At 36.2% G+C, this 27,231-nt stretch overlaps 1 long non-coding RNA gene across 1 annotated transcript; it reads right to left on the reverse strand.

The window, feature by feature from the left end:
* LOC106955894 (uncharacterized) lies at positions 1-27,231 on the reverse strand. The gene is made up of 3 exons (XR_001426673.1): positions 27,195-27,231; positions 18,177-18,360; positions 1-455 (listed from the first exon to the last, which is right to left on the reverse strand). It is a non-coding gene; the product is annotated as an uncharacterized LOC106955894 (long non-coding RNA).

Here is a 27,231-nt window from a genome sequence, read left to right on the forward strand (position 1 = left end):
GTATATGTTGCATCAAACAACCAACGATGAGCTCATGTAAACTTCTTACTGACAAATTACCTTTAAATAAAAAAAAAATTAAACGTTGATAACTTTACATTTATGCCTCTGTAAATAATATATTTTTATTTATGTGTAGCTTTGAGGCTGATCTTTTTTCTCCCTATAGGATTGTTGAATCCTCCTCTGCATCTATCATGTAGTGTTACATGTAAGTCCCGTGCCCTTCTGCTCCTGCTCTCTGTGGACTCCATTGTGCTGACCTTCCTCTTGGCAATGTGGGTAAAATGCTGCTAGAGCTTAAATCAAGCCTGTCCTAAGTCGACATTCTGGTGGCCCCTGACGCAGAGCCAGTTAAAGAAGTAATTAATCAGACTGCAGATCTTCAATGAGGGTCCTCTATGTCGGAGTATGTAAAGCGGGATCTAAACTCCCCTACCATGGTCAGGATAAAGCTAAAGGAAGAGAATGGAAGAGGAAAGCTCATGAAGTTCTAATTGCATTTGAAAAGCACTTCTAAATTACATTGATAAAAAAGGTGCTTGCCTGCAAAAACAGATTCATATAGTATAGAGATTCAGCCAATAAGAAGTGTCAAACAAAACAAAGAAACAAACTGCAAGCTCAAAATCAATAGCCTTTTTTCTTTTTTTTTTATCACTGTCACCAAGTGAGTTAGGACAGGATCAATAAGAGAAAGAAAACAGAAAATGGATAGAGATGTAGATATGCATGACACTGAAGTTGTACAAAGTTTTTCTAAAGGAGAAGCAGATCCTGAGACTAAACGCTAGAATTCCATGTAAAGCATCTGATTTTCATACTTTTGATCCAGGAGCATCTACGCAGTCAATGGGTGCCTCACCTGCTCTCACTTTGTCAAGTTCTTGTAATTTAATTCCTCCATAGTCTCAAAAGACCCAGGGACATTTCAAATTTTTTTTTTTTTTTTTAAATATGACAGATGTCCAATAATTTCACGTTTAATCTCTGCCCTGCGGGTACAAAGTATGTGAGGCAGCAAATTGATGCCTCTGTAGGCAGTGAGAGGGTCGATGTCTGGTGATTCTGAAATTGGATACTTACTCATTCAAATTCAGTGCCCTCATTTGAATGCTGCAATGAAGCTGGGGTATGGTTCTCGTTTTAGCTTTTGCCTCATGTCTGTTCTGAAAGTTAAATTGAGCTCAAGGAACTTTGTTTCCAGGATAACAAAACTTGGAACGTAAAAAATATTTGCACAAATACTTTTTATCCATCAGTCAGATTCTTATTGTAAAAAATAAATAAATAAAGTTTTCTATTTTAAAAGGATTGTTTATTTTTAAACAAAAGACAAACGAGATGAGCAAAATTAAATTTATAGTGAGGATTTAACTATTTATGGATTAAGAACTTTTTAAAAATTATTTTGGAATTCAGCTAAGAATATTTTACATAAAAATGTTGAGATGCTGCTCAATATCATCCACACATTTCCAACTGTCGCAGAATGCCAGCATAAACAAGCTGGCAAACTGATAAGAAACTATATATATATATATATATATATATATATATATATATATATATATATATATATATATATATATATATATATATATATATATATACACACACACCAGATTCAGAGTCTCAAGGCTGAGTAGCCTTGAAACTTTGTAGATTTGAAAAATTTCTTTAATGTAGTTGTGCTTATGCCTGCTGATGGTTGAAATAAGGAAAGACAGACTTCAGAGCAAATCATGAAACACAAACCAATGTGCTACTACTGTAGGAAGATCAGTTTCTGTTCATCAACTACTGGAACGAGTCTAACTTTTTTTTTTCCTGTATTCCTGAAATGTATGGATCCAGTTACATTTTGGTAACTGTGATTAAATGTCATGATAAATAGATTAATGATCACTGCTTAATCATTTTCATGTTTGTTCACATTTCAAACAACGCATCTGCACTTAAAAGTTATGATTCGGTCTTGCTTTATTCAATAATCAAGTCTGACAATGTTTTAACTATGGTTTTACTTTATCGTTATACTTTATTATTTTCAGGTTCATTTATTTGTCATTTGTCAGCGTAAGAATCCACAAACAAAAAAAATAAGTTACATTGCTTATTTTTATTCCTTCTGAGATTTAACTCTTTGGTCATCCTCGCTGTGCAAAATGTTTTAACGAATGTACTGATTTTTGCAGTTTTCTTTGATTGATGTTTACCATCATCATCCTGTGCAACAAGATAATTCTGTGCCACGGATGTTGTCTGAGCGGCGCAGTACAAATAGGAGAGCACAGTAGGCAGACACCCAAGACAGAGGCGTGATTTATTGGGTACAAGAAGAATGCACAATAAACCAATGGAGAGGGAACTTTTTAATGGATTCTCCGTGAAAGACAAACAACTGGGATTGTTCCTCTTCATCTTATTGAATGGATTTGGAGCCTCTGGCACACGCCAGGTGAGCTGTCACGACCTTAACAAGCCTGGTGGTTTACAACGTTTTTACTCAGATATTCTGCTTTAATTTTTTTTTCTGGTTTCCAACTTCTTTTGGAGTGGAGCGTGGGAGCCAATACAATAAATATCCCATTGTTAGATTTATTTCGGCTGCAAGTTGGCTGCCGGGCCACATAAAAATTGTCAGTGTCATTCTGCTGGCACTGAGGGTGCAAGAGCAGTATCTATAAAGCAGCATCAGCGTTGTTGCAGTAAATCAATGATACTTTAGTTGTTGTATATGTGAAAAATGAGACTAGTAAGATTTCTGAAAATACTACATTTTCCCCAAATGTGGACCTAGTCAGAAATTGACTGCATTTATCAGCTGCTTAAGTTTGGGTAAGTCAGGAGGTGTAAAAAATCTGAGTACTGCACCACAACTTTAGTGTTGCTTGTTTATTTATTTTATTTTTTTTTATCTTGATATAAAGAGCCAATGTTGAGTGAATTCTGACAAATCTGCCTTTAAAATGTCTGCTGATTTTACTAGCTGTCCTTGTCCTTATACATCTTGGCAAGCTTCAGCATAGTGATGTGTCACCTATTGTGACACATCACTATGCAATACAATACAAAATCCTATTTATAGGTTAAACACAATTTTCTAAGACAGCACTTGTTTTTTTAACTCTGTTCTGATTAAACAAAGCCACAAGGCAGAGTTACGCATGTGTTTTGATGCAAAAGTGTCTGAGCGCTAGCATTTACCACCCAATGAGCCTGCTGTTTCCTCTTCTCTGCACTGTTGGTGTTTCATCAGAAAGGATGTAGGAGGTAAACAACCAGGTTAAGTGTCAATTTCAATTTCTGGTGCGTACACTTTAGTAGCTGCTCTCAGCTGCAAAAAATGTAAAAAAGTGGAGGGCAACATTTTCTCATACAAACGACATATTTTTCAATTATTATCCAAGCATACAATATATTTAGCGCATGTGGGTTAGTTTATACCTGGTAAACACAGTAAACACAGTACTATAAGAGTTTTTCTTAAGCAGTTATGAAATTGTTAAAAGGAACAAACCTTTAGACATTATTTCCACCAGTGGATAAGATGTGTTGAAAGGCTTAAAATAAATTAATCCATTATTGCAAAAGCGTAACCTTAGACTACCAACTTATACTACATTTAATAGGTGAAAAGAAATCCTATATTAACATACCCTTTGGCGCACCTTTAAGTCATTCTAAGGATCAAGCTTAATCCAGGTTTCTCGGTAATGTGCATATTGCATTACATAGATGTAGTTCTTTCAGCTACTTCCTCAACAACATGAGTACCTGGCCTCCAAGTAGTGCAGATGTTTATTATATTTATGAATCGGGAAATGGGGATAGGACAACTGGCTCACATCTAAACTTTACAATATCTTAAAAAGATGATAATTAAAGAACTAATTACAAGTCTGCTATACACATCTTTATCTCTATTGCCAATAATTCCATATGTACTGATAAAGAAAAGTATCTAGAGAGTAAATCTGGCACACATTGGATATATGCATGCTTTAATATCCATTTCTGTCAAATGAACTTGAGTTTTCAATGGGACAGAGAGCAGGGCTTTGCCATGGCCACTACAAAACATCAACTTTATTGTCCTTAAGCCACTTTGTAACTGATCTGGCCGTATGCTTGGGGTCAATTTCCACTTAGAAGACCCATTTACTTTGCATAACTTGAGATGCTTCAATGTTTCCATATCATGTTCTTTTCCTCGTAGTTCTATTTAGTCTGTAAAGTGCAACAGCTAAACGATGATGACAGATGACGCCGTCACCCCCAGATTCAGTGTTTTCACTTCAAATGTTGCAATGGCCAGTATGGCAAAGTACTCCAGTTTTAGTTTCATCAGATCACAGGACAAGTCTCCAAAAATGAAGGAGTTTGTCTCTGAATGCATTTGCAAACTGTAATCTGGATTCCTATGTTACTGAATGAATGACTTCTTTCAGTCTGAGTGGTTTCAGCAGAAGTTGGCACAGAACTCAATTCGCTATGGAAAAGGATGCCATCTGATCATCTTTATCTTCACAAGGTCTTTTGCTTTTATTCTAGTATCAATATTTCACACCAAAAAAAAAAAAAAAACAGAACAAGATGTTCTGGACATTGCCGTGTTGTTTATTCTTGCATGTAGCTGTTGGAACAGATTATCGCAGCGCCTTTAGAAATCTGGAAATTGCATGTAAGAATGAATCAGAGTTGTGAAGATGTACAATACTTCTGAATGTCTTGGCTGACTTCTTTAGGCTTTTCCCTGATGTAAAAAAAAAACAAGGCGGCAACGTGTTTGTGTTATAGGTGTTGCCTTAAAAACAAACAAACAAAACTAAGGGAAAGAAAATATGTAATTCCATGCCAGACAGAAAACAGCTATGTGTTTTTTCATGTGGGGTTTATAAATATATGTGTACAACTACATATAAACAGACAATAGGAAACATGTATAATAAGCATATCCTCCCTTCACAAAGCAGCTTCATAAAATATGAAAAACATTTTTTGCACATTAGAAATTAATTTGCATTGTTTACTGGATTTAATGTTGAGAAGTTGCTGTAAAGATTGTGCTTGTGGTTGACTGTATAGACCCCAATCTGAAAAGGAAGGGTCAAGAAGTCCAAATATGAATAGAAATTGTCCACAAGCCCAGCACTACAATCACTTACTATAATTCTTGCTGAGATCAGTTCAGTCTCTCCAAAGCTTCCTGAAAAACCCTCAAGCACTGCAGGTTATGTGTATGAAATATAAAAGAAATCCTGAGAACTGTTTTATTCACATGCAGAGACAGACTCTTGAAAACAAACTGCTGAAGGGAAAGTTAAATGATAAATGGCTGTATCAAGTGCCATGCTATTGTAATACCTTGAATTGCTCGTTTCCTACCTTTTTGAATGTGTTTGTACAATAGGATAGAAATTCAGATTGTTTTGTAGAAATATATTCGGATTCCTGGATCTTGGTTGCACAATAAGATTATGAGAATATTTGGATACCAAACATAACAGATGAAGTATTTTTTTTTATGTTTTGCCCGGTTGCGTTTTTGCTATCATAGTGCCATATAAAGCCCAGATAAACTGAGCAATTGAAGTGAACTTTGTGTGTTATGTCATGAATCCTTACAAATAATTAGAACTTCCTCAGACTCAACACAACAAATAGAGAATAATTTATGATACTCGGGCGCAAACTATCTGAAGGTTAAAGTAAAAATTGCCCAATTGAAAAAACAAAACAAAAAACAAACAAGTTAGCCTTGGATTGCCATGCTGACATCTTCATAGGAACTGGCACTATCCTGATCATAGATCTGCTGTGTGTCTCCAATTGGAGGAATGAGTCATAGTTATCCTGAGCTGACACCATATACATTATATGCTGGATTTGTGAAGCTGAGCCATTGCAGCACCAAAGGACTCTCGTCCTCCTCTCAACATGAAGCCAACTGAAAATTACACAAGAGTCGCACCATATGAGGGTCTGAGATAATCTTAAATTGGCCAAGCGTACTGAACTGGGGCTCTGGTTCTATTGTATGCTAATGAGGATGGGATCTGCAGTGACTCCACAGTACCCAGGATCAAGCTTCAAAAATAAGTGGACTCCCAACTGCCTTGTTATTTTTGAAAAATGAGGAGGAATACTGGTTAGTACATGGAAATTTACCAAGCCGTATCCATTATGAAAAATGACAGGTAATGATGAAAACATGACCTTTTATGCTTTTTCTATTTTTTTCTCCTGTAAGCTACCACAGCATATCATTCATTTAACTCAACTGGCTTATTTGGGTTGTTTGAAGATAGAAAAAAATCAATTTTACCCAGATGAATCAGTCAGAGAAAACCAAATTAGAAAAAAAATTACTAAAATGTATTGACTGAAAATCATGAGGCTGCCAGTAACGATACTGTGCTGATGGTTGTTAGGTTAAAGCTGTAAGGTAAAATGTAAGCCTGAAATTTCATGTTATATTCATCTACTAAGACTAAGCTTCTGATTTGCACTTTGGAAGGCGTCACAGAGTTTAACATACAGCATAAAACATGCTATCAGAAAATACAAGGTACAACCAGATACTAAATACATGGTTCTTAATAACCTCCACCTAGTTTTAAACAGCGGAACTGAAGGACAAATAAGTGACATCACTATTAAACAAGTTGAAATAGTTGCTAAAATTAATGTGTTAGTAATGTAATTCACTGAAGCAGAAACACTGAAATACCACAGTCACTAAATATAATCACATAGCTTCTCTTCAACATGCACTAGGTTAGATCTAAGTTTAAACTTGGAAAGTTTGTGTGTCTGTGACAGTCTAGAGTTAAATGTCACTTTATATATTGCTAAAAACTCAGCAAACTCAGTACATTGCACATGCATATTCTTGGCCTGCTTTGATTACAAGTTTAAGATTGTTCACAAGATTCACAATTATACCAAAGCAGAATAAAAGATGTCAAAAAAAAATTGTCATTGGCTTTTCTGACTTGACATATTGGCTCAAAATATATGATTTGAAATTTTTAAATGGATCTGAAGTATGGAATAAGAATGAGACAATATTATCAATTATCTGCGCCTCATATTCATAGTTCATATTTTATTCATTTTACTGTCAAAGCTAATATTAAACATGCAAATATCTCACCATACTCGCTTTATCTGATACCGTAGGTCGTAGCTTTTGTATATCTATGTCTTTAGATGTTTACTTTTAAGAAAAGAGATACGCAGATCTGTGTGCATTTGTGCTTTTATGCTTGTTTTATCATATTTAACAGTTCACAAGGAAATTCAATTAACTTGTCAAAACAGTTTTTTCCTATTTGTTTGGATAAATGTATACTCTTTGAGCTTCCCTCCTTTCATCTTTGACGCTAAAATACACCGTGGGTATGTTGACAAGTCACACCTTTTCCCACTGCGAACGCTAAAAGCCTGGAGGCCAGAGCAGACTTAACTAGTGTTTAACATTCTACTGCTGGGAGTTAGTTGTGTGAATAATGCATAAGCGGCTTGGTGGCAAAACTTGTGTTTACAAGAGCAATTATCTGCTCAGAACCTCTGAATGTCCCTAGAGTTAGAGGCACTTTCAAAGAAACCGATAAAGTATGAGAATAGAAAGCAAAAAATTACATGTGCGTTAACATTTTTTTTCCCCATAAATATGTTAACCTTAAACAATGTTAAAGAACGTTTCTTGTTATTTTACATTTTCATGCAGACTTTGAAATACATAAAGTATTGTCGTTTTAAGCTATTTTTTAAAGTTTTTTTAAATATGTTAATCTTCTACTCTGACCAACAGTGTAATTGTGCACAGGCTTGAAAAATTACAAAACATTTTAACAAGGAATTCACATTCCAACCCAAAGCATAGGATCAAGATCCATACCAAGGCATTTTTAATCAATTACTATCAAAAACTCAAATTAAATTGTTGATGAAAATTTGCATGGTCAGTTTTTCACAAATTCAGGCTATATTCATGTGTACAGTTAAAAAAATGTATATAATGTTGTTTTTTTTGTTAATCTCAACCAGAGGTTTTCCCTATCAACATGACTGTTTCTCACCATTAACAATGATGTTCACATTAAAAGAAAGACAGTATGCTGCTGCAATGCAACTTACCCCATGTCTGTGTCACGTCCTGCTTTGCACCGTGCCCAGCTGAAATACAACCTGTTATATTTTATATTATGACTTAAAGCAACCTATATTTTATGCAAGTTACATCCTGGAGCTTTAAAGAAGACTGTATTTTAATGACAATCATAAATGCAAAGTCAAGACAGATATGACAGAAGTACAGTTTGCTCCGTCTTTGTTCAAGAAGACATATCAGATATTCATCAAAGATCGCTGATGACATATTCTGTCTGTATATATCCGATGATGAACACAAGAGCTCCTGTTTCATGTTTACCATCCACCGATCGGCATCCCACTGATTAGATGGCACTACATCGTGTGTGTCCCCTGGTGTCAGTGGCAGGCAATAACGGAGATTGATAGTCGAGTTAGGACGTCCATTTGGGGCCTTGATCTACGGCTCCAAATCTCAAGGGATGAAGCCATCCCAGCCACACTCAGCTGCCCAGGGCCAACGGTCACAGTAATCGAGAGGAGATGTATTTATAAAGTGCCCTGCTCAGCAACCATGCTCATTCCAGTAAATCTGAGGAGGAGCTGAGAGAGAAAATGTCACAACCCAAGGACACTACAAGGAGCCTCCCCTGCCATAGCCTGCAGGTAATTGGGGTGTCAGAGTCTCCCAGAATGCATTTCCCCACTATCACACCTTTTAGGGGTTATCTACTTGGTGTACTGAAAGAGAGACATGGCAGAGACAAATAAGACAGACCAAACAATGCATTTCAAAAACTGAAAAAATACCCCAATGCAATCCTACACACGACATGTGCCAGAACTGCATGTTAAATGGACTGACACATATGATCATTTTTAAATTAGGTATAAAAGAGACACATTCAAATGCACTGTGAAAATACTTGTATGATTTCTACATTTTTATTATCTTATTTTTTTGCTTTCTTAATCTCAGTTATTCATCAAAGCTGGGCTGCAGCCTTCAGCCTTACTTACTTAGCACCCTGCTGTGGTGCAACTAGCCAGCACAAATCTAAAATGGAGATATTGACTGGAGCTTAGGGCATAATCCATATAAAATGTTTTGAGGTATTGAGAGAAGAGCCAGGGGACAGAAACTAAAGGGCTAGGTGTACCTTGGGAAAATAAATTATTATTTTGGAGCTACAGCTTGTATGCTCTCTGCCCTATACCATAAAACCCAAGCCCCTACTCAATATCAAGGTGGGGAAATTATAGGCCAGACTTTTTGATTAGCAGTAACTCTTAGTTCTAAACAATTAAATGAAACTTTTTCTTGATGTTTAAGGCTGGGATAATAGAGAATTTTCTGTAGCTGTTCAAAAGATTTAACAAAGAACTGACGCAGCACCAGAAGCAGCAAATCCGAGGGGAAACGCTAATGTGTTGTAGATGCTACGCAGATGTCCTTTCAATTAACTAATTAGAAGCAAGGGGAAAGGATAATGATACATGTCTTTGTGTGCTTAAAACATCCATGTCTATTCATCCCTGGGCTCAATGCAATGCTGAAACTTTCAACTTGCATGTGTGATGAAGATCAAATAAACACTGATGTGTAAATGAGGACAAGAATCTACCATGTAGATGTGAGAGAGAAGGCGAACTGTGCTGATAATTCACACTGAGATAGTGGTGGTACCATTCCATCAACTGCAGTGCAAGGATGGCATTTTAAACACCAGCTTTTCTTCCTCCGGGAGCAGGACAGTTTAAAGTCTGCAGCTTTCATTCTCAGAAAACAACCCCCACCCTTCTCATCCTCCTCATTAAGCCTCCCTTCTTTGTCTTTGTTTAGATTCAATTTTAAGCTTAGCTATTACAAAACACTAAAAAGAAATCTAATTGGGCACAATGTTAAGCAAAGCAGCTAAAGCTCTACCATAATGGACATATCATGATAAGACAACTTGATTGAGGAAAACAAAACAATAAAAAAAAACAAAAGCAGAAGTAGTGAATGCTAGAAATAAATTCAGATATTAAAGCAAATCTTGACAGTGCACTCCGCACTCTTGTTCTGCTATCACATTATTTAAAGTTATGTATATTTACGTATCCAAAAATAATGTTTCAAAGGTCCAAATGTCAGCAAGTTTTGTGAAACGTTAAGTCTCATAATTTCTTTGCTTTTGACATGCCTCCAATTTGTTTAGTATATATATACATAAATTATCATGAAGGGTTTAGAAGTCAGTGCTTTACTGTGTCAGGATGTAGTATGACAGCATCGTCAAACATCTCATTGTTCCAACGGTGCTGGAAATGGTTGGATATTTATCCATTTTATTAGTCACAAAGTAGGCCAGGCTGCTGTCAGTTGCAGCCACTCCAAGTATTCATTACTCGGGGGACTATTTGACAGTTCTTTGTTACGACCAGGCCCTTTACAGTAAAAGAACATACTTCATCCAAAGCTGAACAGTCGATACACAGTCACGTGATTGTGGACTGTCCATATTTGCACACACCTTTCATACAACAGCACAGAGCAGCAGAGGGACATTTACTAGTCTTACTTCACATACGACTCATTCAGTGAAGAATGGTAAATGTACATAATTTCTCACCGTGTCAAATGAACGTTCCTGAAAAAGTATTTGCATCTCCTGAGAATGCACAAACCAGATAGTGGAAGCGTAATATTTGAAGAGAAATATCAACATTGCTGTCTGAGCGCATTTCTGCATAAAAAAAAGGCAATAAACTTCTTACCAATCACAAAATACTTTGCATAGAGCTTTGCTGAAATAGTCTGAGCCGGGCCTGGTGTTGAGTTTGCCTCTCTACGAACAAAATGATGCCATTTTTGTTGCATGTTTATGTCAATGAGAGACAATATCTGCATTTTGGGTGAAGAACTGATGAGCAGAATATTAAACATGATAAACCTAACTGAAAGAAGAGCAGCTATTAAGACATTGAATGCGAGGCGTGTCGCTGTGTAGGAGCTACAGGCAAAATTCAAGCTTTTGTCACGTGAAGTTTAAAGAGCACACTAAACTGCACTGAAAGGAATAAATTGCATTTGTAACACACTGTTAGGCATAAAGAGCAGGAAATACCCACACTCTTCCATTTTCCTTTGGATCATTAAATTCTGTTTTGACCGTGATAACAGTCGTTTACTGCTCCCGAGAGTCACACTGCCTCCTTTGGCTTCTTTAGATTTAAAAACAGTCAGATCAACATGATTCCATTACGTGACTTACTGCTTTAATTTCTGTCTTATTGTACTGATTAAATGACCAGTAAAGAATGTTTTAAATTGAATCATAATTCATGCATGCTGTAATGTATGGAAAGAATTGTACCCAGCAGTTCTGCGTGAGTGACACTGTAGAGGTTTTAGAAAGGCTTTCTTTATTTTTAAAGAGAAGCTACATTTTTAGGGCATACTGTGCCACCCTGCTATCAAGCCTGTCTACCACCTGCCTCTAAAAGCTTTTATCTTACAAAACCAATAGTGAGAACTAGAACCAAGCGTACAATTTGTGAGTTGAAATGGTTTACTTTGCTGAATATTCAACTCAAAATTTGTTCCATACTTCACAGTACCTATAAAAGCAATTCCCCTTATTACTGCTTTTAGAAATCATGCCATTTTATAGCACAATCATGAAACTTTATCTTCAGCTGTAATAAACATTTGGTAAGCATCAAATGTAACTTAAAAAAAAAAATTGACTTCACAGCTTGATGGCTTGAAATTGGCCTTTGTCTTTTTAAGGAGCTCCTGCAATTTCTGACACTCCGCTTTCAGTAGTCATCACAACAGTGAGGGGCTGTGCAGCGCCAGACAAGATTGTGACTGACAGCACTAAGACCTGTCTCCTGACTCTGATTGACTGTTTCTAGTTAGCACTGGTTGGGCTTAAGTAACTATTATTAATTATTATAAAATTCTAATTGCTTAACTGAATTGGGGCATCAATTCCAGTATCTCTGGTATAATAAGCCAAGCTTATTTTCTTCTGAAGGAGTTTTTTGCTCTTAAATAAACATAAAAATGCTGGGTCTTATTACTGTATTCTTACTGTAACATGATAGCTAAAATAAATCATACAATTATCTGATGCTCAAACTTCATATTTGTGCTGTTTGGCAGTTTGTTTTGCTTGACTGGAAGTCTTCTTTGGAGCTTAATAGTTTTTAATTCTAACTCTTATCTTAGACCACCATTAGACCAAGCACTTAGTTCAAACCTGCATGAAATAAACAGATCAGTCAGAGTTGTGCATATGAGGTCTCAAAATTTAAATCAACTCTAATGCTCAAATGATAATTTGTTTATTAATGCCCCCTTGCAGACTGATAGCAAGAAATTTAATTTGTTTTAGTGGGAATAGTCTCAAAATATTTTGATTTTGCTTCTAGTTGCCTCTCTCCTGGATCTGTCACATGACAAAGGACCTAACATCCATGAAATACCATTATGGGCCCATTGCTTGAATGTCTAATTCTCCAGCAGCAGCTCCATCTTGGACTGACCTTTCAGAAATCAGACAGAATGTCATCTGTTAGTTCCAGCTTGGTGTAATGACCTGTGAGTGCATTGGCTTACTCTCCATTTTCCTTCTCGCAGGTTTTTGAAGTGATTGCCATAGTGGACATGTGCAGCAAACGGATGAATGCAGAGAGGCTGAGGAGTGGAATTAAAACCACGGTTTCAGTCAGCCCTTCCTTCTTGCATTTCTATCTAAGAATGCAATGTCCTGCATTATTTGTATTTACAAAGTGGGCTTCTACAAAGTCTCTTCAGAGACCTCTGTGAGGTGTTTAGTATGTGATGATTGGACACAGGGTAAAGGGTATGTTTGCGGATTGTCGAGCAAATGTGTTATGTGTGTCCCTGTGGGTGTTGCAGAGTGTTAAATTAATGAATGACAAAGTCAGAAACTAGCTTCAAGGCTACTGAATGGGATGAGTTTGTTTGTGCTGGAGCCTCAGCATCGGTTTGGTTTTGAATCTGTTGATGGTTCAGGTAAAAGTACATTTTATAAAACTTAAAATCTTACTCTTAAGTGAGAACCTCAGCAATGTTGTCTCTGGTTAAAGTTAGCATTATTACATATGTCTCTACGTTGGCACAGGGAATTTAAATTTTTGCAAGACAATTGGTAAACGTACACCGACACTGAAATAAGCCCAGATCTTCTAAACATTAGCTCACTTTTAGAAAACACTGCACTCATTCCAATTGACATGTGATGTTGTCTCACCGGAAAACTCACAAACAGATAACCACAGGGCTAAAAGACTTGGATATGGGGGAGTAAAGAAAAATCCAACTCCACCGCTTCCTGGAGGATGTCAAAAAATTCAGCTCCTCCGTATGACAAATTCTGCAATGCCTTGTGGGGCTAAAATAAAACTGGGATAGCAAGCAAGCGTACTGCCTCTCTCACTCTCTTCCTCATTCTCCTTCAGGGTTTTCACCATGTCTGAAATGAATATGTGAAAAAAGAGTGTTATACTGGGCTGCAGGTGGTGAATTGAGGTATTAGCTTCTTGGGGCTGAGCCTAGTGAAAATTCTTGAAATCCATACAGCTCCTTGTCACCCTCTTCACATTTTTCTACCACTCCACAGCTGTTTTTTTCTTCTCTTTTCAGTCCTTGCCTGATGTCTCATTTGAGTTCTCCACACATCCATTCACAATTACACTGAGCACACCTCTGCTTAAACTCGCTTAGTCATTTCATTTCTGACTATTTTTGTTACTACTTGCAGTGTAGCTATTATTCAGTAATGAACTTTGTTGTATTGAAACACATTTCCTGACATTCATTCTAACCTTACTGTACAAAAGGTTTTGAATAATAAACCCTCATCTAATAATATACTGCTTAAATGTCTTGTACTCTGCAGTGTTTGATCTTAGCTCATCTATTTTTGAGCTAAAGGCTACAATGAAATTTCAATTGTGACAATTTAGAGCAACCAAGTAGTCTTTTAGTGTAGAAATCACGCTTAGCAATTTAAATGGGATCAGAGGAGCTTAAAAGGGCCAGCTCCTCCAAGCGTTTCGGCAGTTTAGCTGATAACTTTAGAGGTTCGAATCCTCTGCATATCTGATAACACCTTTTGATTTCACAGTGCAACGTGCTGAGATACACACATTCCAGAGGAAAGGTATGTATAAAAAAAAAGACAACAGAAACTATCTGCCTTTGACTTTTAAGTTAGGTAAACATGACAAAACCAGAAAAACTATTGTTTCTGTGTCACAATTAATTTATAATTTTGTTATAGAAAAATAGAGCAAACGTTCCATGCTATTAGTGACAATGTACAGTGGTGTTCTGGATTGGCTCTGTCTGACTTTGGTAATCTGCAACAACAATGACTGAATAGGGCGTTGGTTACAGCGCATAAACCAAGATGTTTCTTCAGTGTTTTAATATTTATTCTCTTTTCACACGTGTGGTTCTAAACAGAGTAATGGAAATAAACAATGACTACATTCACAATGGTTCTGGGAAGTGAAGTCACAACTGTTAAGATAACAGATAAAAAAATAAATAAATCAGATCAATCTTTTCAAGATATTTTATTTAATGAATATATATGGTGGATAGTTCAAAGGGTAAACAATTTTTATTAAAAAATAGGTATGCATAAATGTGCCTATCCTTAAATTAGTAATTTCCTGAATTCCCCTTTGATTAGGTCTCAGCATTTAGTGTGCGTGAAGGCAGGTTTGCCTTCAGTTACAGTTCATTTGATTAACCTGAAATTAAAGTTAATCTTTACTTTAAGGATTTTCCTGGCACTTTCTTATTTACATATTTTTGATAAAGCTATTGTTTGCAGACAGGTCACACAGAATTAGAAAGAGCTCACTGGAGAGTTGTACCAGCCCTGAAAAGGATTAACAGTAAAATCCCCTTCAAAAATTGAATTCACCATTAGATAGATTTGAAAAAGTTTTGCACAGTTCCCCACATGTGGGAGGGCAGAAAGGATGAAAGAGGTATCTCACGTTAATCGGCAGGAGAATAAAACTGCTCCTTCAAGAGATACTGACCACATTCAGAAGGCAAAAAACTCCCACACTGATACAGCCTGGAGCCAGACCTCGGAATAGGCACTTATCTCTTAAAGGGGCAGTATTATATATTTTCCAGGCACATTTTATAGCACAAACACCTTCAGTTGGTGTAATGATGCTGCATGACATGACTTAAAAGAATTTTGACGTTGCAAGTTAGCACATTGAAATTAGGCCTCTGTTACTTTAAGAAGCTCCTGCTCTTTCCGACACTCTGGTTTTAACACCTCATCATAACAATGCTCCTCCACTGAGCCATTTACAACCACTGGGCCTGTAGTTTGTAGTGTAGTTTGTATGGTAAGCTTATAATTGCTGCTGGCTAGTCTGGTGGAGCCAAGTAGTGAAGGCACAGGGGAGGAGGAGCTTTCTGGAAATAGGTGGCGCTTTGTATGAGCAAATATTCAGGCACTGCCAAATTGCTGCCACAGGTGATTCCTCAAATATGCACAAAAGAGACAAAGCAGCACTCCAGGTATGTTTTTAATGAGAACAACATTATAATATGATATGAAGCAAAAAATAGATACCCCCATTTAACTCTGTAATATCAAATGGTAATGTCCATTATTATTGCTACTGTGTTTTGGTAGAGGATGGTCATCAGATTAATCTTTGCAGCTTGCTAAAGCCAATAGAGGTTGTAATATTTTTTTTTGGTTAAGGTGCTTAAATGCAGCCCTCAAACACAATGGTCTTTTGAGGTGGGGTACTCTTGATGGTATTCTACCATCAAGTAATTATTAATGGCAACAGAAGATGCCAGATAATAAAACTAGCATGGATAATTTAAGTGGGCATAATCGGCTACAGCATTTCTTACAATGATATTCCCACTGAATTTATTGTGCCAGTTTGCTGCATTTGGATCACATGCGTAACCAAAGGGGTTTGAATGGTTGATAAGGAAATGTTTTTGCACTCAAGGGTGCAAAGGATATGTGGAATAAAATACAATAAAATCTAAAGATGAGCTGGGGCACCTCATTCCAAACTCCACCCAAAGTATCATGGCAACATCACACTCAGAGAATAGATTTTGCCAATTTGCTTGAGCGTTCTGCATTCGGTCTTGTGCCAGGACACACAATCCCCATCCAGCATAATGCTTTCATATTAGCAACAGTGGGTTATGTCATATTTGTAATACCATCCAGAAGAAAGGAGGAAAACTGTTCTGAGTAAACTAAAAACAACACTGGCATCAACTTCTGGAGTTTAAATAAACCTAATGTCGAGAAAATTGTTCAATGAGATCAGATGTTCCAATTAATGAGAAAAAAGACAAAATTACTGTAGGAACAATTATTGAAAGACCCAAGGTGGAACTGGGTCTTTATCAGATCAGACAAGAGTGTAAAGATAAAAAGCAGACAAATAGTGCTGACATACTGCAGGAATGCTAAGAATAGAGATGTGCATTTTCAAAGAGATAAGACAAATTTATCTCTGGCCGATCCAGCGGAAAGATAGACACTCAAAAAAATGTTAAAAAAGAAAAGAAAATATCTTGAGCACACGTGGTAGTCAGCACCCCAAATTCAGCAAATAATTTGCACAACGAAATGAAACAAGAACATTTTGCATACATAAAGCTTAAATGGATAACAGAAGTAAACATGCGGCTGCAGTCAAGACAGTTTTCAAACCACTGATTCTTTAAGACATCTTGAATAACTTGTGTTTGTGCTGTCTTCTCAAATGTCGTCGGTCATGTCAGAGGACCGGTCACACTGAGCCTGGTTCTGCTGACCGTACCATCCTGTAAAGTTTTTCTTTCCACTCCTGACTCATGCACGCTCCATATTTACTGACTAGTGTATAGTCAACAACTTGGTGCAATCTGCTGGGTCTGCTTAGATCTAAAACTTTTTAAATCAATTTCAATAATAAAGTGTTTGTTCTACAATTTATTTAAAATAAACTACTTTACAATTCCATGAAGTAATTCCCCTGCGATAAAATAATGTCTTAATTCTAATTTTGTTTTCCAAATTGGTAACTCCTCTTCAATAAGTTCCTTTCCTACTTTGGAATACATAATCAGCAACAGGGCAGCTTCTTAGGAGCGCAAAACTTTGAATGTCTTCTTGCAGATAATGGTGTTTAATTGAACGATAGCACCCAAAGAGTCAGAAAATGGGTGATAAGGAAATAGAAATAGCATTTGAAATTAGTCGTATACGTGCATTGCTTATTTGTTTATCTCTTGCCAGACTGAGTGCGTTTATGAATGACAGCGCGCTTACTCATGTGGAAGGATACTTCATGCATTGGAAATAAATAATTTGGCACAGACAGCAAGAGGGAGGTGGAGATAGAAAGAGAGTGAAGGAATGAATACTAGATATTAACTTTGCTAAAATGCCAGAGCTGAACCACTAAGTCTATAATACTTCAATGCAACCAAACACCATTGACCGCTTCTTCATAGGTGCGTGCTGACATCTTTGTTTAGAATTTCAGAAACTATACGAAAAATTTATAATAATTTTGGCATTCAATCAGAAATGTCCTACAAAAAGCAGCAAAAAGGAAAATAAAAACTCGATTAAAACCCTTTCTGAAATCACTTATTAGAAATCCAAAATCAGATCTTGTATTGGATGTTGTATGAAGACATATAAATAATCCTACAGAAAACCTTTGATTATAAACATATTTAAGAAATAAGCATACAAATCAATTCATATTGATGCTAATAATAATATCAGTAAATTTACCATCACTAAATTGCCCAAATCAGAGTTTTGTTTGATGTAGGTCTACAATAAAAATATACAGCAGACAGTGACATCATGTGCAAATAGTCAATAGAAAAATATTGGCTTGTTGGGTGTTATGATCATTGGGTGTTTGAATTTTGTGTGTCATTTGAGTTTCTGCTTTGAGCATTTCTGTTTTTCATTTGCTTTCTTAGATGTTGCCATATTAGGGCAGTCTTTTGTGTTTTCGGTTTCTTAGTTTATGCTTACCTTCTGTTAGTGCATTTGGATTTTCCTTCTCCAATTTTTCCTTCCTGTTTTTTGGAGCTTCAGGCATTTTCCTTTGTTTAGCCCCACTAGTGTTCATTTGTCTCCATTCCTTTGTTCCTTTCTTCATTGGCTCCGCCCATGACATGTTCCAGTTTCCCTGCTGTTCTGCTGCCTGTTCTTCATCCTGCAAGTTATTTTCATAAAAGATAACACCCTATGATTATCCGAAGCTCCTGTCTATATTTTGGTCCTACTTCAAACTCATAAAATATAACTGTGTAGTCCTGGAGTAAGTGTTAAGCTCTAATTAACACAAATTATTGATTACTCATTAATTATTCTGAATCATGTTTACCACCTTGTTGCCTTTTATATTTGAATATTTGTCGTCATGTTTTTCTCCAATCAAGAAGTAAGACCACTATGAAATACATATGCTGTATTACCTAAAAATGATTTTTATTTGTACCTTAGAACACGCTTATGGGGGAAATACTGAAGTAGTCCACTGTGAAACAGAAATTGCTAACCCAGCATAATTTGTGACCCTGGATGATTTGCACGGATTAGACCCAGAAAGCCTGACACAGCAAAAGGTCATAAGTTCACGGCCTGTACATCAACTGAGCAGAAAAAGCTACACTGCTGATGTTTGCAGCCTTGAGATCAATAAGCCTCAAGCTGCTTCTGTATTTCACTTGAATTGGACTTAAAGTGCTTCACTTTAAGCTCCCTAACATCCAATTGCAGAAACAAATGGAAGATCTCTGATTATCCCTGTGTGGGGACTCCTCAAAAATAGTAAATTGTGCCCTTTTGACTTTTTGTTTTTGCATGGAAACATCTAAGAGATGATAAATCCCTGTTGATAAATGCATTTACTTTGTTTAAAGTTACAACTATTAGCTTTAAACGTTAATTTAATGATGGTTAATTTAATGATGGTAGTAAAAAAAGTTAAGTTTTGTAAGTAAGATCTTACAAAATTCAAACGACAAAGCCTAACATTGATTAATAAGGAGTAAATGTTGCAAACAAAACCTATAACTCATAAAAGTCACACAAAATGAATACTTCCAGACAGAATGCTATCCAATAAAATGTACCACTAATTTAGGGAAACAGCAGTAACTGTGCGTCGTCTCTTTTTCGTTTTCAACTGTTTCTTGACTTCCTTCTTTTTAATTCCAATGTTAGACTGAAATGTTTTGAGGTTTTTTTTTTTATTGTGCCACTTCATACATGCTTATCTAACAAGGACTGACTTCTCTTTGTCCTTGTGATCAGCATTCTTTTGTGCTGCTTTTTTCAGCTCTCGCAAAGTTTTCTGACATTTAGTAAATAGGAAAAAAAAATTGTAATACTAAGTGACCTAAAACTTAGACTTGGTTTGATTTAATTTAAGACAGCTAAAAAAAAAAAAAGATGTGTATGCATGTTTTTATTTGGTGTATGTAAATATATGGTTTCAACTATATTAAACATGCAAAGAAAAGCATGCAAAAATTAAATTACTTGAATGAGAGCATTTGCATCTTATTGCACAAAATGAGCATAAATCCATGCGCCCTCTAAAACATGTGGTGATTATTAAAACAAACAACAGTTCTGTGCCTTTTGAAGATGCTAAGTCTTTTATTGCCTGCACATATTAGCACAAGACCAATGTGTGCTTCAGGGGAATAAAATGTGTCTGTGGCAATCACTTTGGAATGAAAAGTTACCTTTTCACGTTAAATGTGCTATTTTAATAACAACAGAACACTCAAATTTCAACATAAAAATCAATATTTCATTTTCTTGACAAGTTAAAACAATTAGATGTGAATTGCTGTCAAGGCTGCCTCTCTTCTGTGTCACACTTTCAAGTATGGCTCATTTTTAATATTACTTTTGGTGTGAAACACTAGAAAGAATTAAAATAGAACCATGACCGACAGTGTGAGAGCGCAGATGTGTCAGAATGTTAGTGGGAATATGCACTTTATAAACTGTTTCCTCAGCAAGCAGTGTTGCATACAGCACCCAGTGAGTAATTTGGCAAAGCTTAAACAGAACGGGTTAGACAGGTAGAGAGCAGGAAGCTGCCTCGGAGCGCTGCCCCTTTTAATGCAGTGTGGAGTGAAGAGCACAGAAGAGCAGCACATGTCACTAAGGGCAGGAAGTGAAGGCAGAAGTAATGCAGGTTACATGCTTCATTAACCATTATTCAGCTGAGGACCTCTGACACTTGGCTGCCAGGTGAATTATCTGAGAATGACAAGAGAGGAAGGAACTGGGCGCAGACCACACTGAAGGCTTGTGGAAAGAAACGATCTTTAATTAATTTCAGAGTAAGTAAAATAGACAATCTTCAGTGGGGAAAACATATCAGGATTTTTAAAATACATGCGATGACCAGCTAATGTAACAAATCGATATCTACGCATGTTTAAGCAAAACCTTGAAGTGAAGTGCACATACTTGTAAGACCCTCAAGAATTTCAAAATTTTACAGAGACGCAGTCATTTCATGGAGTTAATTGTTGGTCAGTTTCATCAACACGTATCAATGTAAACATTATTGGTAACTGCAAGAACAATACTACAAATGTTTTTTTGTTTTTCTTTATGTGGAGTTATTTGAGTCTACTGGAAACACATTTTAACAGATAGCTGTTAGATATTTATATAAGTTCCTGCCTTTCACTGAATCCGACCAGGTCATGTCAGTTTCTAGAGTTTTTCTTCACAAAATATTATCAAACTTCTTTATATGTCTCGCGTACAGTTGGACAATAACTGGATGACAATGCAGGATCCACTCTCAATATTACGTTGATTGTATTTGTGACTGTTTATGTGTACTATAAATACCAATTCTACTTAATCAAATATGTATTTGTGTGTGTTTTAACTTTCTATCAACACTAACAAAGCATCCTTGTCTTGGTACAAATAAAAAGATTTGGGGATTTTGTTGGCTCAAGCTATAAATCAGATGTGGATAGTCCATATATTGTTGTCAAAGGTATGTCTCCACATAAAAACGCGCTGTGAGAAATGTGTGTCCTAGGGGCTAGGTAAAGCCAGTTAATATCTTGGCGTGGAGAGTGTGGGCCAGGCCTGAATATGAGCGTTTTGCCAGGGCAATCCATCTTCTTAAAATATACACTCGATTTGACCTTGGTGCAGATACACAGACAAGTGTGAGAAGAACTGTTCTGAAGTTGAAAAAATATGACCACCTCTCCTTCTTTTCATACATTTCTCACAGCGGGAGGATCCTCAATTATGTACCCATCCATAGAAGGTCAGTGATGAAATGAGAGGTGGAAGTTGGAACAGGAAGGTCAGAGAGGAAGTAATTCAAGTAGTGTTGATTAGTTTCACACAAACTGCACATATTAAATGAAGTACGTACGCAAAAACTGGCCCCCATAAACTACCTTGCTCAAGCAATAAGTAATATTGATTTGACACAGAAAACTTGGTTCTCAGACAGCACATTTATTTGTGGTTTTCAAGATTTCCAAGTAAACCTTTGTAAGGTTTACCACCTTTGTGCCTTGCTAAATGAAGGATTGATTTCCTATGTTATGTTAGAATCATTCATTTCAGTCTGTGTAACAATCTACACCATAATCTAATAAAAATTAAATATAAAAGATCAAGTCTTTACTTTCCATTGAGGGACCTTGATTATAAACTTAAATGATGCACAAAGGCTCTGTTACCAGAATTAGGAGTTATTGAATAAATACCATCAATTATACTTAATATATAGCAATAATTAATCCCACTTAGGACTGCTCATTAAACTTCTTTTTAACAAAAGTCAAGGAATATCCATATGTTTTGAAGAATCCAGGACGCCATTGGAATCTGAAACGGTTTTGTTTTGGCCAATTATAAAAAAAGTGACTTTTTCCAGGGTAGTGAGAGGTTAAAATCGAGCATTCAAATGGTGCATGTCTAACTATATTTTATAATTATTTTAAAACTGAATTTTACTTGATTGAAATGTGTTGCATTATAATCAAACTTAAATAAATTGCAGTTTGTATTACATAACAGAATGTTTTCGGATTTGAACTGGACTTGTTTTTTATACACGACCTTGAGGTGCCTGAATTAAATGTTTTGTACACAATATTCATTCAGGCATTTTAATGTGGAATTGACTTCTTAACTTTGTATTAAATGATTTTTCCCCAAAATGGTATGTTTTGAATCACAAAATGCATCTCCTTTGCATGGATGATGCAGATATTTTATTTTTTCTTTCCTAAGTCCCCTTGTTCTCTACCCTTTCCCCCGATCTGCCCAAAAAATGCATGCCCCTCCATGTGGTATCAAACCTTCAAAGGAGGTTAATTAGATATCATTAAGAATTTTTATTTTATATATTCCACTTCATTCAGCTATCATATTTCACCCACCAATTTATTATGTATTAAAAGTCATTCAGGCTCAGAGATCTTATATCAGCAATTAACTGCTAACAATTGTTAATTAAGCACTTGATTAAGTTTCGAGAGAGCCGTTGTACGTGTAAATTTTCCACCCTCAATTTTTAATTAATCAGTTAAATCTGCTCTCAGGTGGGTGTGTGACACTTATTTTTGCCTTCAAATAGTGTCCTTAGGCTATAAAAATATCATTTGCACCCAACAAGGTGGCTGGAAGGGTTCCCTCCCACCAATTAATTCTTGCAGTGCATATGACAATGAAAAAGTGCCTGCACACCAGACTAATAAGTTCAAGCATATTTAGAATAAAATCATCCTCCACCCCAATTGCCAGGGCCAAAAAAGGAAAAGAAAAGAAAAAAAAATCTGTAATATGATATTCTTCTCTCTTTTTTAGCTTTGCTCCAAAGTCTCAAAAATAGATTATGAGACAAAATCAATAATTCTCTGGGAAACCTTGGTTTCTCAGACAGCTCAGGAGATCATGCCCAGCCTCTGTTGGGAGGTTGCAAAGAATAGTTTCAGCAAAGACACTGCAGTTACTATGACATCACCTCTAGTAAGTGCAGATAATTCCCCTCTTGGGTTCCTTCTCAGCACAGGGTTTGACTGATGCTACTCATCTTCCACTTGAGCACCATTCATTGTCTTTTGGAAAGAGAAATCTCCACTGTAGCTGAAACAGTGACACCAGATCTGATGCTCAAAGCAGCATCATATCTGACTGTATATCAAACAGTGTGAAATTAAACTGAAATATTAACCCCAGTTTGAGGATATTTGGCATCTCCTAATTCCTGCCTTTTCTTCTATTTTCTCTCGTTATCTATATTATATCGTACTTCTTAGATATTTTTTTATTATTACTTTCATCTCTGCGCCACACACAATGTGATGAAATGATTATGGCATTATTATAAATGTATTAGTCAGTGAGTGAGTTTTAAATGAATAAGATCAAAGGATTTATTTTGCATTTGTTGCCTGGTTCTTCCTTTGTTCTTTAACTTTAGCTATGACACAGTCTGTCTCAGATAATTATATGTTCTACAGAAGAAAAAAGTAATATTAGCAGTTGATGAAGTGCAGACAAACATAAACTATACCCTTCAAGTCATAAATAATAAACAAGAAAGAATTTCAATTATGAAGGTTTTTAATACTTTGGATATAGATCCAAAATATCAAGATAGTATCAGTATTGGATCAATAATAGCGCTGCAAGGGACAGACTTCAGCTTCAGGTTCCCTTTTGAAATTGGATTTTATTTTTTGTGGTAGTTTCTCAAATCTACCTTGAAAAAGATTTCCCTTTCACTTTACTCTCAACTTGTAATGTTTTTCACTTTAAGAACAAAAAGGAAACACTAATTTGTTTTGTTTTTCTCCTTTCAGTATTTTGTAGACACCTTTAAACTTTGTCTATATTCTTTTAAAAAACTAATTCAAAGAAAAAAATATATAAATAAATAAACATCCAAAGGTCAGAAGTTTGATTATATGTTAATGCTCAATCATAAAAATGATCTGTATCTAGTTTGATACTGGTCACACTTGCCCTGTATTTACTCGGTAACGTCACCTTCCTAAAATAATGTCAATAAGTCATTGTTTGCCAAGAGTGTTTATTGCCAAAAAAAAATACCACCTCTTTATTTAAAAAGAAAGAAAATCAATTTGGGCAAAAATGACTTGGGTCATTATTTCAGAAAGGTATGAGGTATGATAATATGAAGTACCACACAGCTCTATCATCCATCCTTCCTTCTTATAAACCAACGAGCGTATAAGAATCTTCAAGTGTTGAAAATAACCACTTGTTGGTTAAATAGTGTTAATAACCTAAGATTGTGATATTCAGGCATCTCTTTGAACTGCATCAGTTTTCCAAGCTAATTTCCTCTGCAGTACCTGAAACAGAATGATTAATTATATTGCTTACTATTATTTTACTAGTTTGTGTCTGTATCTATCTATAGCAATAAGCCCTTTTTAAACATGGATAGAATCTCACCACTTAAATGGGCTCGATTACATGCCTACAGCAAAAGTCAGAGACTGATCCTGAAAATGACAAACTTAATTTAACTGTTTTTCAGTAACAAGTAAAAATAAACCAGAAATCTGTTAATTTAAGCTGATTATTATGCAGCGTTTTAATAATTTAAACATTGCTGGCTGCAATAAAAAAAAAAAGATAGAACAGCAATGACCTGCAATTATGAAGGTGTTGTGCAACATGTGCAGCACATCGACCAACATTGCTTTCTCCCAGAACAAAGCCATCCCTAATTGATGCTGGTAAAGGCTAGTTACTTTGACCGTGTTCTATGTCTAAATTAAAAAGATGGAAGAGGGCAAATCTAGCTGTGTTGGGAATTCTAAATTGCCTCTAAGCATAAATGTGGGCTTGAATGATTCTTTGACTTTTGCAACTAAGCCCCTTTTTTCCAGCACACCAATTGTGCAATACTTGTGCTAGTGCTTGGTTTGCACCAGTTCTGGTGCTTAGACCAATAAACTGCATCTTTCTCAGAACTAACTCTGAACTGGAGCAAAAGAAGCTGGCAAAGCAAAAGCAGAAGAAAAAAAACGATAAGACTTCCGTTTAAATTTCTGAAATTTGTTGTTGATCCACGTAATTTCAGAAACAAAGCACTGTCTTAATAATAAAATGTGGTTTAAGCAATTGAAAAAGTATTTTTCCATCTCCCATTATTAAGTTGTAAACAGCGTCCACTTGGCGCATGGAGCTGCACTCTCAGCTAATATTTCTCAGTGAATCAAGAACAGTGTTGGTTTTTAATATCGCCAGGTGGTCTTAATAAATCACGCTGTAGACGTTGTGCTTAATTACTATTTTCCAGGGCTGCTGATGCCAATGAGGTTATAAGAATCATCAAGTGTTTAAAATAACCACTTGTTGGTTAAATAGTGTTAATAACCTAAGATTGTGATATTTCAGGCATCTCTTTGGATGATTACTAAAACAAACATTTTGATTTTTCTCACACGATGGTGTGGCCATCCATAAAAGTTCTAATTAAAAGTTTCTTTGTTTTTTTTTTATAGCGACGTAAATGCTTAAAGTTCTCAGGTTACAGAAAACTCAAAAGGATATTTTAAAAGGTAAGCTGAAAACTGGCTCTAGCATTGGAACTTGTTTGATGGAAAAACCTTTTCCATCAAACACCTTGTCCTGGGTATTACCCTAATGCCAAGTAATATCCACTAAAAACTGGACTTTGTTGTTCTACCTAAGAGGGTAATTTACCTTGCACTGAACACTTAATCACACTTTGTGATTTATGGCCCTTCTAGAGTGAGAACCCATTTTGTAATTCATCTCTCTGGTCTGGGCTCACAATCCCTTTAGCCACAAAAATCACCCCATTCACCTGTCTGGTATTGAACTAAATACAAATGCAAATCCTGCAGTTGGGATGTTCCAAACATCCCTTGTGGTAACAAAACACCACTATATATTTTATTCAACTCCTTTTTTTTTCCTGTTTTATGCTGTCAACACCTGACCCCCACCACCACCCACTCCACATATCTCTCTCATTGCCAGGAATCCAGAGGAGAGTAGATTTTTATTTTCTCACAGGCACTCCTCTGTCCCTAGACACGTTATTCTCTCTCCTGCCAGCGGCTCCACTAACAGATTGCCAATAAGCTCTGTGGCAGGGCCCGCCAACATGTTCCTCCTCTATTCTCCCTGTAATGGCCCCTCTCTGGGGAAAGAGCCCCTGTCTGTCACTGATCCGACAACCCTTATAACCCTCTGCCATCGTCTTCCCCTTTGTGTCAGACCACCCACCCACTGCCTTCAGATTTTTTCAGATGCCCCTGTATATATAGGCAAATATGTACTGCTGGGGTGATGATCTTTTCGCTGGCAACATGTTATTAATGCAGTAAGTTTTCTAAACAACCACAGTAAGACACATCCAGTGTTTGTGAAAAAGATGATAGCCTGTTTAATAAGGCTGACATGCATCAAGCAGAGAAAAAAAAAATCTAAGGAGATTGAAGAAACTACTGAACTGGGTTAAGACCTGTTCAATACATTATTAAACTGGAAGGCAAGACAGGATCCATCACCTTTGAGGAAGAAATGTGGTCGGGGAAAAAATAAATCTTGAATAATTGTGATCAGCAGTCACTTAACTGCTAGGTAGAACTCAGTAATATATTTAAAGCTGTAGTATAACTTTTATAAATATTTGATTTTTGTATTTAAATATTAAAGCTGTCACTGTGGTCTTACAGTATTAGACATAATCTTAAAAAAAACTTAAAAATCAAGCTGCTCTGTTACCTCCCTGTGGTCCTACAGCCATCTGCAGAAATACACTGCTCCCTGTCAGAGCTTTTGTCTATAAAAGAAATAATCAGCAACAGAGTATTTTCCTTTAAGTTATATACATGGCTCAGTTGTGGCTGTATTGTACAGATTTGGAGATGCCTTAAAAGGTTTTCTTGTTTTAGTAACAGTAGCATCCGCTCTCATTACATGAAACACCCCTCATGATTAATTATTAGCAGGTTAATCACTCCTTACCTCGTTCCATTTCTCTGCATGCCTCATAAACATCCAG

Source organism: Poecilia latipinna, unplaced genomic scaffold, assembly GCF_001443285.1.
Source record: "Poecilia latipinna isolate Pla-1442-1.1 unplaced genomic scaffold, P_latipinna-1.0 Scaffold774, whole genome shotgun sequence".
Classification (NCBI taxonomy): Eukaryota; Metazoa; Chordata; class Actinopteri; order Cyprinodontiformes; family Poeciliidae; genus Poecilia; species Poecilia latipinna.